The sequence below is a fragment of the Lepeophtheirus salmonis genome, chromosome 13, assembly GCF_016086655.4.
Source record: "Lepeophtheirus salmonis chromosome 13, UVic_Lsal_1.4, whole genome shotgun sequence".
NCBI classification, from domain to species: domain Eukaryota; kingdom Metazoa; phylum Arthropoda; class Copepoda; order Siphonostomatoida; family Caligidae; genus Lepeophtheirus; species Lepeophtheirus salmonis.
Genome location: NC_052143.2, coordinates 14,784,429 through 14,795,423, shown reverse-complemented (window position 1 = coordinate 14,795,423; position 10,995 = coordinate 14,784,429).

Here is a 10,995-nt window from a genome sequence, read left to right as displayed (position 1 = left end):
ACGCAACAATCCTCTTAGTCTTTACCTAAACCAAATTTATGAATAATACATTTTTTATTGATTTTTTTATATCACAAATAAAAAGTTTAAAATTATAACCTTTGTAAATTAAACACTGTTCAACCACATCTCAATAAACTAACCTACCCCGTACTTTCCTAAATTGAAGATTGCTTTATACATGCACTAACAAAAAACAACTTTAAAATTACTTTACCTCCAAATAATTTTGGATCCTGCGTAATATTCAATACTGATGGGCCATAGGTACCTTAAAATATAGTTATATAATATCACTATTTGTCTTTATTGAGCAGATTAATTGAACAGTTTAAATTTTCATAAGTTTTCATTTGAATTGCAGCAATCCAAGACGAATTAACTGGCTAATGCAATCTCCCTTCATGTTACTACCTAAAAAATTATTGAACAGATTGAATTTCAATGTTTTCACTAAAAATCCCTATATTCCCTACGCCTCCATTACGTCATAAATGTGTTTGTTTATTGATGACGTACAAAACAAATTGGTTAAAATATTGAAGTTATGCCCGAACGCTTACAAACAGAAACTATAATATTATTATGTCCAAATATTTTAATTATATTGTTAAATACAACGGAATTTTAAGTGAATGGAAGACTTCTTTTCCGGAAAAAAGAAAAAAATACAGGCCTTAATGAGAGTGAGTACTATATTTTGGTTATGAAACTGATTCAATGAATCTCTCCAGATCACTTCATTATTTTCTCCAGGACGTATTCCAAAAGTTCCTAGCTAAAAGTTATTCTTAGAAAACGAAGTACCTATTGATTATTGCGCACTCCTTTTTCAGCGTGGTGATTTGTCTGTGAGAGTATTAACAAATGAAGGGATTTAGAAAATACAAGATACAGCCACAGGGAATTGGGGAACAAACTTCCATAAGGGTATTTAGTGCTTGTTGCTGTTCAAAGCCAATCATCCAAAATATATTAATCGTTTCTGGCTATGTAGCTAAGTATCTGTTCTCGAGACTAAAATGTCACTTCCAATAAATACAGCTTCCGGCTTCCAAAAATTTCACCTCAACTAGTAAAAAAAAACAAAAACAAGACAAAAACAACACATTCCAAATCCAAACTACATAACAAAATCAATGGTAGTGTTATTTAAAGTAACTTACTCTACTTTTTATAAAGTTGTGCAAATATACTTTATCTATAACCTCATAACGAGGTAATAAAATTATTTCTTTATTACTTGTCTATTTCCACAATTTGTCAAGTAGTAATGTTTAAAACACAAAAGTAAATTCATTGATATATTGATTTAAATAGTTCAAAGGTATACCTTATTAATTATTTTGATAATTTCATTTAAACAATATAATATATGATTACATATCATTTATTTATATAAATATTTGAACATGATAAAGAAATTTGAAAAAAATAAAAATAAATAAAGAAATTTGTGAGACAAAATAAAAATATTTAAATAAATAATTATTTTAAAGTACATCTATCATTTAGCCTATAAGATATAGCAAATATACAGAAATCAAGAGTATTTACCCTAGTAATAAACATAGGATGAATATTATAAGTACGCTGTGTGAATTATTTAAATTTCAAGATTAAGAATTATAGATCCTCTTATTATAGCCAGCTACTTTAATTAAATAGAAAGAACGAATCAAAAGGGATGGAGAGGGAGGGGTGTTATTTGTTAAGGTAAGCTTTGTTCTATTTATGTCTCAGCAGTCAATAGCACGGAGGATGGATGTCCTGGGAGTAGAATGTTGAGGTAGTTTTTCCAAACTTAGAAATATGTAGTTGTCATATAATAACTTTAATAATAATTATTAAAAATAGCAGAGGTAGGAGATAGTTTCTATATTGGAACTATAAATAGCTCTGGAGTGATGGATGTATTAATTCTTAAGACAGGTTAGAAGTCATTATCACGATCCTTGATGTTAATTTGTATCTTCATAAATAATGAATGATGCTTACATTAAAGAAGATAATATCCAAAGATTTAGTCATGATATTTTCGCCCAAACGCTCTACGTCAAATTAAAGGTAGGAGTCGAGTGTCTAGAATATACAATTGAAAAGTAATGGGAGTGAATGCAGATACCTATATTCTAATTTACCAAAGAAAAAATCCATCTACATCAGGAATAAACTAGATTCTCCGAATAACTCAATTTTAACTCTTCCCTCTAATATGACTTATATTTACATTAAACGCTCAGCCATCTAAATGAAATTTCTCTATAATTCATCAGTATAAGAGGACTCCATAAAAAACATTCAGCAACTGATGTATTTTTGAAGTGATGATCTACGAGAATGGAAGTCTCTATATCGGGAATTTGTGTTAAAATGTATCTTCACAATGAATGCTCCGCCTGTTAAAGGACATGAGAGCCAATGAGTGAGACAAAAATATTTTTCCGAAGGGTCGAAATCCCTGAACATCAAGGTGTATTCCTAAAATATTATAATGAGAAGATATGGATTAATTGAAACAGTGGGCGGATAAAGATACGTTGTACGAATGTGTTGTAGAACATATCCATATAAATCACATATAAACCAGAACTACTGAGCCACTCAATTCAAAGAAAGATTCGCCTCAGTGAGGTGTCGGACATGAATGTACAAAAAAAGTTCCATCGGATGAAGGATATCGTCAAGTATATGATAATCAGGCGAAACATTGAGATTTACTATGAAGGAAGCTGATTGACCCCATAATCTCTAAATGTGGTAAAATTAATGAATAATTAGGCATTTTATCTTTAATTTTAAATGTTACATATATATTACTGTTGTCAACGCCTATAACGACCAAACCTTCACCCATCACCTTAGATAATGTTTCAAATAACCAAATTAAGTACTTAAGACATTAAATAAATAATATATACGTATATAATTATAATAATAATACTTGCATGAACTATGGGATCATTTAACTATCATCATATTAAATTTCCAACGTTCAATAATTCAATTTCCCATTCTATAATCATAATATCCTTGACGTGACTATCTATCAAACGGAACTTTTTAATTTATGCCCGACATCACATTGAAAACTATCTCAGAGTCATAGTTAACTATAGGAATGTTTTTGTATTATGATTGATGGTTTCAGGTCTTTCACCCCTGAAATCGGAGCCAAGAACGTTGGAAGTGCTTTTTACTGTAACCCTTGTTAACGTTTTATTACCAGCTATCGTAACATCTTCCATATCAATGAGATAAGGACCAACCAACACTGCTCCCGCTTTTTAGGACATATATTCTTATCTGATTAAATGTATTACTTACCCTAGGAAAATTTGCATTAGAAAAAGCTCGCCGGGCAAAGGAATCACCAAGTTCTTTATTTAATGTAAATAATATTTTCATTAAATAAATAAAGGAAGGTGATTTATTTTATCAATTGTAATTGTTAGAAATTTACAGTAAAATGCTATTTTTTAAATATTATTTAAAACATTAAAGAATTGGCATCGAATTTTTTTAAAATCGTCCCATCACTAGTTAAAACTAATCCTTCTCTAATTCTTTTTATAACGGTTGATTGAATTTGATAAATCAAGTCAATATATATTGAGTTAACATATTAAAAAGTTATACATACTACGACAAAACAAAAAATTATTTCTTTAAAATAACTGTATATATATATATATTGTATCAAAATAAAGATCAAAGAGGTTGAATACTTATGTCAAAATATTTACTAGTTAATGAATTTGTTGATTTTTTAAAATGGATATATTGATTTAATTTGTAAGGTTATGTTTTTCCTTTATATTCATAATCAAGATATAAGTTTTCATTCATCAAATGTATATGACATATTAATTATCTGCTTTTATCTATTAAGAAAATAAACTTTCATTTTCGATTTTTTGAGATTCTACATAAATTCTTAAAATAAACTATTTTTCAACAAAAAAAAATTAGTTGATAGTGTTGTGTTAACGGGCATTTAACCTGTGAGGAAGACTTTGATAGATGAAGAAAAAAATTCGAGAGACTTGGAATAATCATACATAATTTGTATTCCCACGTGAGAGGAATATATAAAATGTAACCTCTATTTAATAAACACAATTCAAAAAGAAATGATTTTCTCCTGAAATAATCTTCCGATTTTAATTACAACTAATACCAAAGTATTATTATTCAAAATATAGCATTTGGAGTCAATAACGGAATCCACTAAATCCTTGGAAACACTAACAGGCATTGATGTCAGTCTCTTATGGCAGATTCCAGAATTCCTCCTAGATCCTGGACAGCAGCTCGTGTTTTGTATTGCGGGAGGATCAACTATGCGTCGCAAAAAGAAGTCCATGGCGTTGAAGTCCGGTGAGTTCGGATGCCAAGCACTGGATCCAACGCAGTAAAAAAAATCTGGTAGTCAAACATTATCTTTGGATCAGCACGTTTTTCTGTTGATTCATAATCTCCTCCAGACTCTTCCAGTTTCTTTCTGACTCTCTTGACAAAGGATCTGTCTGGTTTAAGAAGTTTGTAATCTCAGTAATGTCTCGTCCGGCGCGGATCGTAATAAGGACACTCTGCATTTTCCGCGATTGTGGAATGCATAATTGGTGGATTGATGCAGATAGTAAACACTTTTGGCTAGCCACCAAAGCAATCAGCAACGTCCTACGTGCGCATGGGCTCAAATTTCGTTGTTAAATAACGGCGGAAGAAAATTTTTTAATAGACAAACAAAAATTTAAATTTTGGAAATTAGAGGACTTCTATTTTTAAAATGCATAAAACAAAAATTTAAAATTTTGGAAGTTGAAAAAAGAGGATTTCTTTTATAAAAAGGGCATTCGGACACTTAACATTTAAGTCGCAACAATTCTTTATTTCGTTAACCACGGATATCAAAAGAGATTGTTATGTAATCGTCACATATTTTTAAATAATTCTGTAAAATTTCAAATCGATTGATGTTATAGTTTTTGAGAAACAAAAGCTTAAAGTTCGAGGTTCTAATTATTTGTAATTCAAATTCAACATGTTCGAGTTCAATAGGAGTTTTGACATTAATATTTTATTTATATGCTGAATTTTTGTCTTATTATATTCGAAATAATCGCTGTCTGATAATATGAACCAAATAATTGACAAATTCATGTTATGGGATAGTGTTTGAATAAAATAAGAAATGGCTCACTAAATAGCCAAAAAATAGATAGATACCGAAGAGAAATCATTCAAATAGCTGTTGATCAGGATGGAGAAAAGACGTACGGTACATTCAACGCCTTCACACCTCACATCATCATATTAATAATTAATAAATGGATCCCGTTTATATCCGTGCATCCAATTCCGTCTTGGGAAGGAATATAACGGATCCACTTCAGCAAGATAATGCCATTTATTCCATGGATAACTCCATTACATATTTGATTAACAGTTAATTAGAATTAGAGGTATCGTATAGAGTCTCTCAGTGTTCGAGTCGCTTTACTCCAACTCATCAACTTGGGAAATTATCAACATTTCCTTTTCAAGCTTAAATAATTGTTATGGATCCCCTATTAGGTGCTCATACCAACATTAACCCGATGATTCCACTAGAAGCATCATCAATGTTGGGGTGTTAAATCTTGAAGTGATTTAGATGAATACCTTTTATTGAGGGTAAGATATGCGAAGACGGCTGAAGATTCTTTATTCTATATTATGCTCCACCTTTCCCAATGGTTTATTACCCAAACGAACTAATTAATCAATTAAGAACTCAAATTAGTTTAATTATGAATTGTATATTATAATATTAAATTACATAATTTATTAATAAAACTATAAATTATACAATATGAAAACAATACTTAATCATTGAATCGATGAGAAACTGAGTTTTGCAATAACAGAGTGGGGAATTGTAATTTATTAGTTCTTTAATCCTGTAAGAGCTCAGCATCTTTTGTATTCTTAAATACATACATTAGAGTTATTGAGGCACAAGGTAGTCCATTTACTTCCTTGCTTATAAATAAATCGAACCAGACCGAATATGTATCTTCCAAGTTAGTGAATAACAAAGAGAATAACTTAGATTTTGTAGAACTGTAATGCAAAGATGTTTAAAAGAGATAGTGGTGTAGTAATTAATAATTATTATTGATAAATGAAAACAAAGAATGTAAGAGGCTAGAAAATCAACATCATCTATCGGAATACAAATGATAACTCTTGACTATTGAAGTGAATGAAGGGTTAAGAGTTTCAGATTATTCTCTTCATAATTTATTCAATATATTATCAGGATATTATACATTTTGACATGAAGAGTCAATGAAATATAGGATCGTATTTATTGGAAATAACGATTTAACTTTCTAGAGTTGAGGATACGAGCAAACAGGACATTAGAATTATCGCAAATCTTTGCTAAGTTGATTATTTCCTGAGGTTCGATGAGTGGAAGTGAAGCGACTTGGACAATGAAAGACTCCATACATACTTGGCTAGAGTAAGAATCGCAGTAGAAATTTAATAGTGAATCGGATATTGGAGCTATCCATGTAATAAATGACATCATATCGAAGAACTGGGTCCATTTAATTCCTTCCCGAGCCTGAGTTCGAAACACAGACATGATCCATCATAAATTATATTAATACGACGAAAGGAGGAGGAGGAATGAGGATCCTCCTTTTTTCAAATTTCTTCTTCTAATTTATGTACCGTATGACTGTTCTTCCCTCTATTCGTTCACATAAAATAATATGAGATCCTTCATCTTAAGGATTATAGTACGTTGTATTTTGAATTTTATCCACCCAAGAGATAAATATTCAAACAACATTTGCACTCCTATTTATATTTATCTCCTATATTTTTGATGTTTCATGCTGTCTGAAATGAAGAAAAATGATTCGAGTAACGTCAAAAATCAAATTTTTTGATTTGAAACATGTCCAAATTTATGAATTTTGGATATTTTTTGATAGTGTTTTTAAATCTTTAATAACCTCTTTATTCGATCTTTTCATGAAAAGATTTTGATACAAAACTTCTTACTAACATATTTACAATGTGTTTATTTAAAAAAAAATCTCAAATATAACGCTGGATGTCTATATAAAGTTTATGAACCTCTTCAATATGTCCGACGATGCGTAACTTACCCTATATTATATATATAATACTGCAGACACTCCTGCCCAAAAGTCAAAATATAAAAAAGACAGAAGAGTTGAACTATTATTTAGTAATACTAGAAATATGACATGTCATGTTTAGAATTTTCCATGTTTCAGGATTGGTCCTTAGAATATTTCATACAAATGTTGATGGTTTATATATAAGATATGTATTTAGAGAATTCCACATATCCTGCTGTTGCATAAATCTGCTTTTTTTTTTGGAGAAACAGTGTAAATGAAACCCCTTATTTCAACCAAGAAGAATGATATGAAACAAGAAATTAGAAAACTTAAATCAATTTGTACATTTCTTTGTATATTGTTATACTCTTTGATCTAAATCTAACTTTATGTACCTATGTCAAACGAATAAATACGAGGCTCATCAACACAAAAGAAAGCAATTGCATATTTCTATTGCAATTATGGATCAGATCTGCATTTGTACTTCTTCAACAAATTAACTATTTTCCTCTTCCATTGATAAATTATTCAGATTAATCTTTCAAAGGCACGGCAAATTACACTTAATGGTCGACCGGTCACAAAAGAAAGCAATGGTATATTTCTTTTTCAATTATGGATCAGATTTGCATTTGTACTCTTCAACAAATTAATTATTTTCCTTTTCCATTGATAAATAATTCAGATTAATTTTTCCAAGGCACGACTCAAATTACACTTAATGGTCTACTAGTCACAATTAGAAAAAAAACAGAACGAAAAAACCCAATAGATTCAATTTGACAAGTCAGTTTGGGCCCAAAAATAGATTCATATATTTGAAGTATATACCATATACACATTTTTTGGTCTTTTTGTGTTATTATGAGTGTTTTTCGGGGGATCACTTATGATATATATCCGTATTGATTGAAAAGCAATCTGAAATGAATTTAGAAACAAAGTTTTTTTCACGTGAGCTTACTATTTGTACTTACCTACAAAAAAAGGAAAAATCGGCATGGAAGTTCTTTATTCTATTTTTTTAAATCAGGCTTTAGGGAAGCTGATGCAAAAAAAAAAAAAAAAGTAGGGGAGAGAAAGCTGATTTTTTTGCAGATTTTATATTTCATGTTTTGTCTATATGAGGTATTTTACGAAGTAAAAAATTGGTATCTGAGAGAACGTTGACCATGAATGTAAGTCTAAGTATATCTAAATTTCTTATATCTGGATTTAACTATATGTAGCAAATAAGATCATTTTTTTTTCTTAAATAAAACATTATAAATTAAAGTACATATTCACTGGATAGCACATTTTTTCTTAACCTGTACTAATAAAAAAAAACATCTGTCTTACAGTTTTGAAAATTTGTGCTTTACGTAGCAAAAGTTATCAGCATGACAATAATTTCTGCTGTAAATGTAACTTTCTTAAAATAGAGCAGAAATCAATGATTATACCATACAACTGTGTCATATGTCAAAACGAGCTGAGTTTGTATGAATTTGTATAAAAAATCCTGTTTATTTGGACGGCACTATATTAACCTGTCTGAGAGAACAATTTTCCAGTCCCGGACGGTCAAAAAAGTCTTAATACAATGCCTGTACAATAATATCTAGATATACATATATATCACCTTTGAGTTCAAAGTAAGCTTAATGAAATTTAAAATAACAAATATACAAACATAAACTCCGCCCAAAAAAAAATATGGTCAGTATGCTTTATGCATAACTATTTAATTAGTAAATCCACCAAACCACTCCTTAGACTACTGAATAGCTGTGTAGTCTTAATTTTCATGTCCTCTTGTGCAATTTTTCTTTCTATCTGGCCCCAAAAATACCGACTTACTATATTTTCCCAACCAAAACTCATCTCAAGCATCAATTTTCTAATCCTCTAATAAAACAAAAGTAAATGTTTCCAGGTCCATATTCTCTTTTTTCTTATATATATTTTTCTCTAGACTCAAATGACGTAATAATACTTATATAGGCTATAAAATAAATTATTAAAAAATTTTTCTTGTTGGAGTCGCTGACATTCAAAATACTGAAGTCGGAATATAACATTTCCTTTGCTGACTCCGCAGCCCTGGTTTAAAAGCATAATTAACCATAACTTTGGAACAAATTGAGATGCATAAGGGTCATTTTGTAGGTATAATAAAATAGTTTAACTATTCAATTTAATAATAATAAAAAAGGTGAAAGCCACATAAAATGTCAAACATATTCAAGATTGTAAACTTTTGACATTTAAAATAGGGCAGAAATAAGTTTTAATTCTTAGAGAAAATTATTTTAGGTGGAGTTTATTATTCAAAAAGTTTGCAGTGTTGAACTTTTATTGCCTTTTGAGTGACGAATCTAAAGGGTTTTTTCAGACTTCACAAATAAAAAAAACAGTCCCATCAGACTGAATGTTATGTACTAAATTTTATAAGTGAGTTTGTTGGCACTATTTATTCATTTTGACGTCACTTGAAAACGCTCTATAATTGCAGTTGTAAAAAAAATGACCTGTGGGCATGATTAAAAAATAAATAAGTCGAAAATGGATATGGTAACTCTGATAGCTTGAAGAATATTTTTGTGGAGAGCTGTTGAGCTACCATGGCGTTTCATTATATTAAATACAAACAGCTACTTACCAGAGGAGAAGAAAGAGAATACACATAAATACTGTTCTGTATGTTACAAGCAACTAGGATGAACTCTGATTTTGATCCTCAATTCTACTCTAAGTACATTTATGAATCCCTAATAAATTCTTAGTGTTTATTTTATGAGGGAGTACACAACCACATAGTTATTTTGTATTTAAATGTTATCTCTAAAATAATTAAAAAATAACAGATTCGAAAAATAAATATAAATCATTGTTGAAATTCCCAACTATAAAAAAAATATACAGGGAAGTAAAAGGATAATTTTTTAAATTTTAAATAGAAGCTCATTTTATACAGCTAATTAGGAATGACAAACTTTGCTTTATTAATATAAATTAAAAAATAAAATATTATATTGCTGCAAGACTCTCTGCCGATTTTACTTACAAACTATTATAAACATACAACGCTCATATCCCCTTGCTCGAGATCCAAAAGTATTTTTTTTTAACACTTGACAAAATATATTGAGTAATACCTTGACATTCAAGTTTAATCTGTTCTGTAACTGAATAAGTAACTCAACTAGTTCACTTTTAAAAGTAAAATCACCATTCGTGGATTATTCCCGGCTAATGATTTATGGCAAAGAACTGAAAAATTACAAGTTTTAGGACAAGAAACTTGCATTTGTATGTTCACCGTATATATATATATAAAGTTTAATAAACTTCAAGCCTATATTAGTAAGGCAAAGTTTGTCGGTATATGAAAAATATCTAAAAAATAAAGATGTAATGATTTAATAACATTTCTCAGGTGTTTTTCATCGAGCATTTATACAGGGTGCACAGTATATAGTGCTCCCCGATATATATCGTATTCAAATTTTTTTTTGATAAAAAAAATAACAGTGTAGTAATATTAATGAAATATATCTAGTGTGTATACAAGACGCACTGTATAGAGTAATCCCTGATGTATATCCTTTAAATATTTGTGTTGTAAGCAATAACAATGTACTCATCTTAATGAATTCTTGTAAATATTTTGAATACAGCATCAAGCCCGTTGTAGCTAAGGCTCATCCAGGTTGCACTCCAGAGACTAAAGTTCTCCTTGGCTCGTCAGTCATAATGTCACTATGTTTGTTTTTTCAAAATATTCTTCTTCTTCATTCAATTTTGTGGAGAGAAGATCTATGTATTGAGTAACAAATGGGAGTATCTTAGGAGTTAT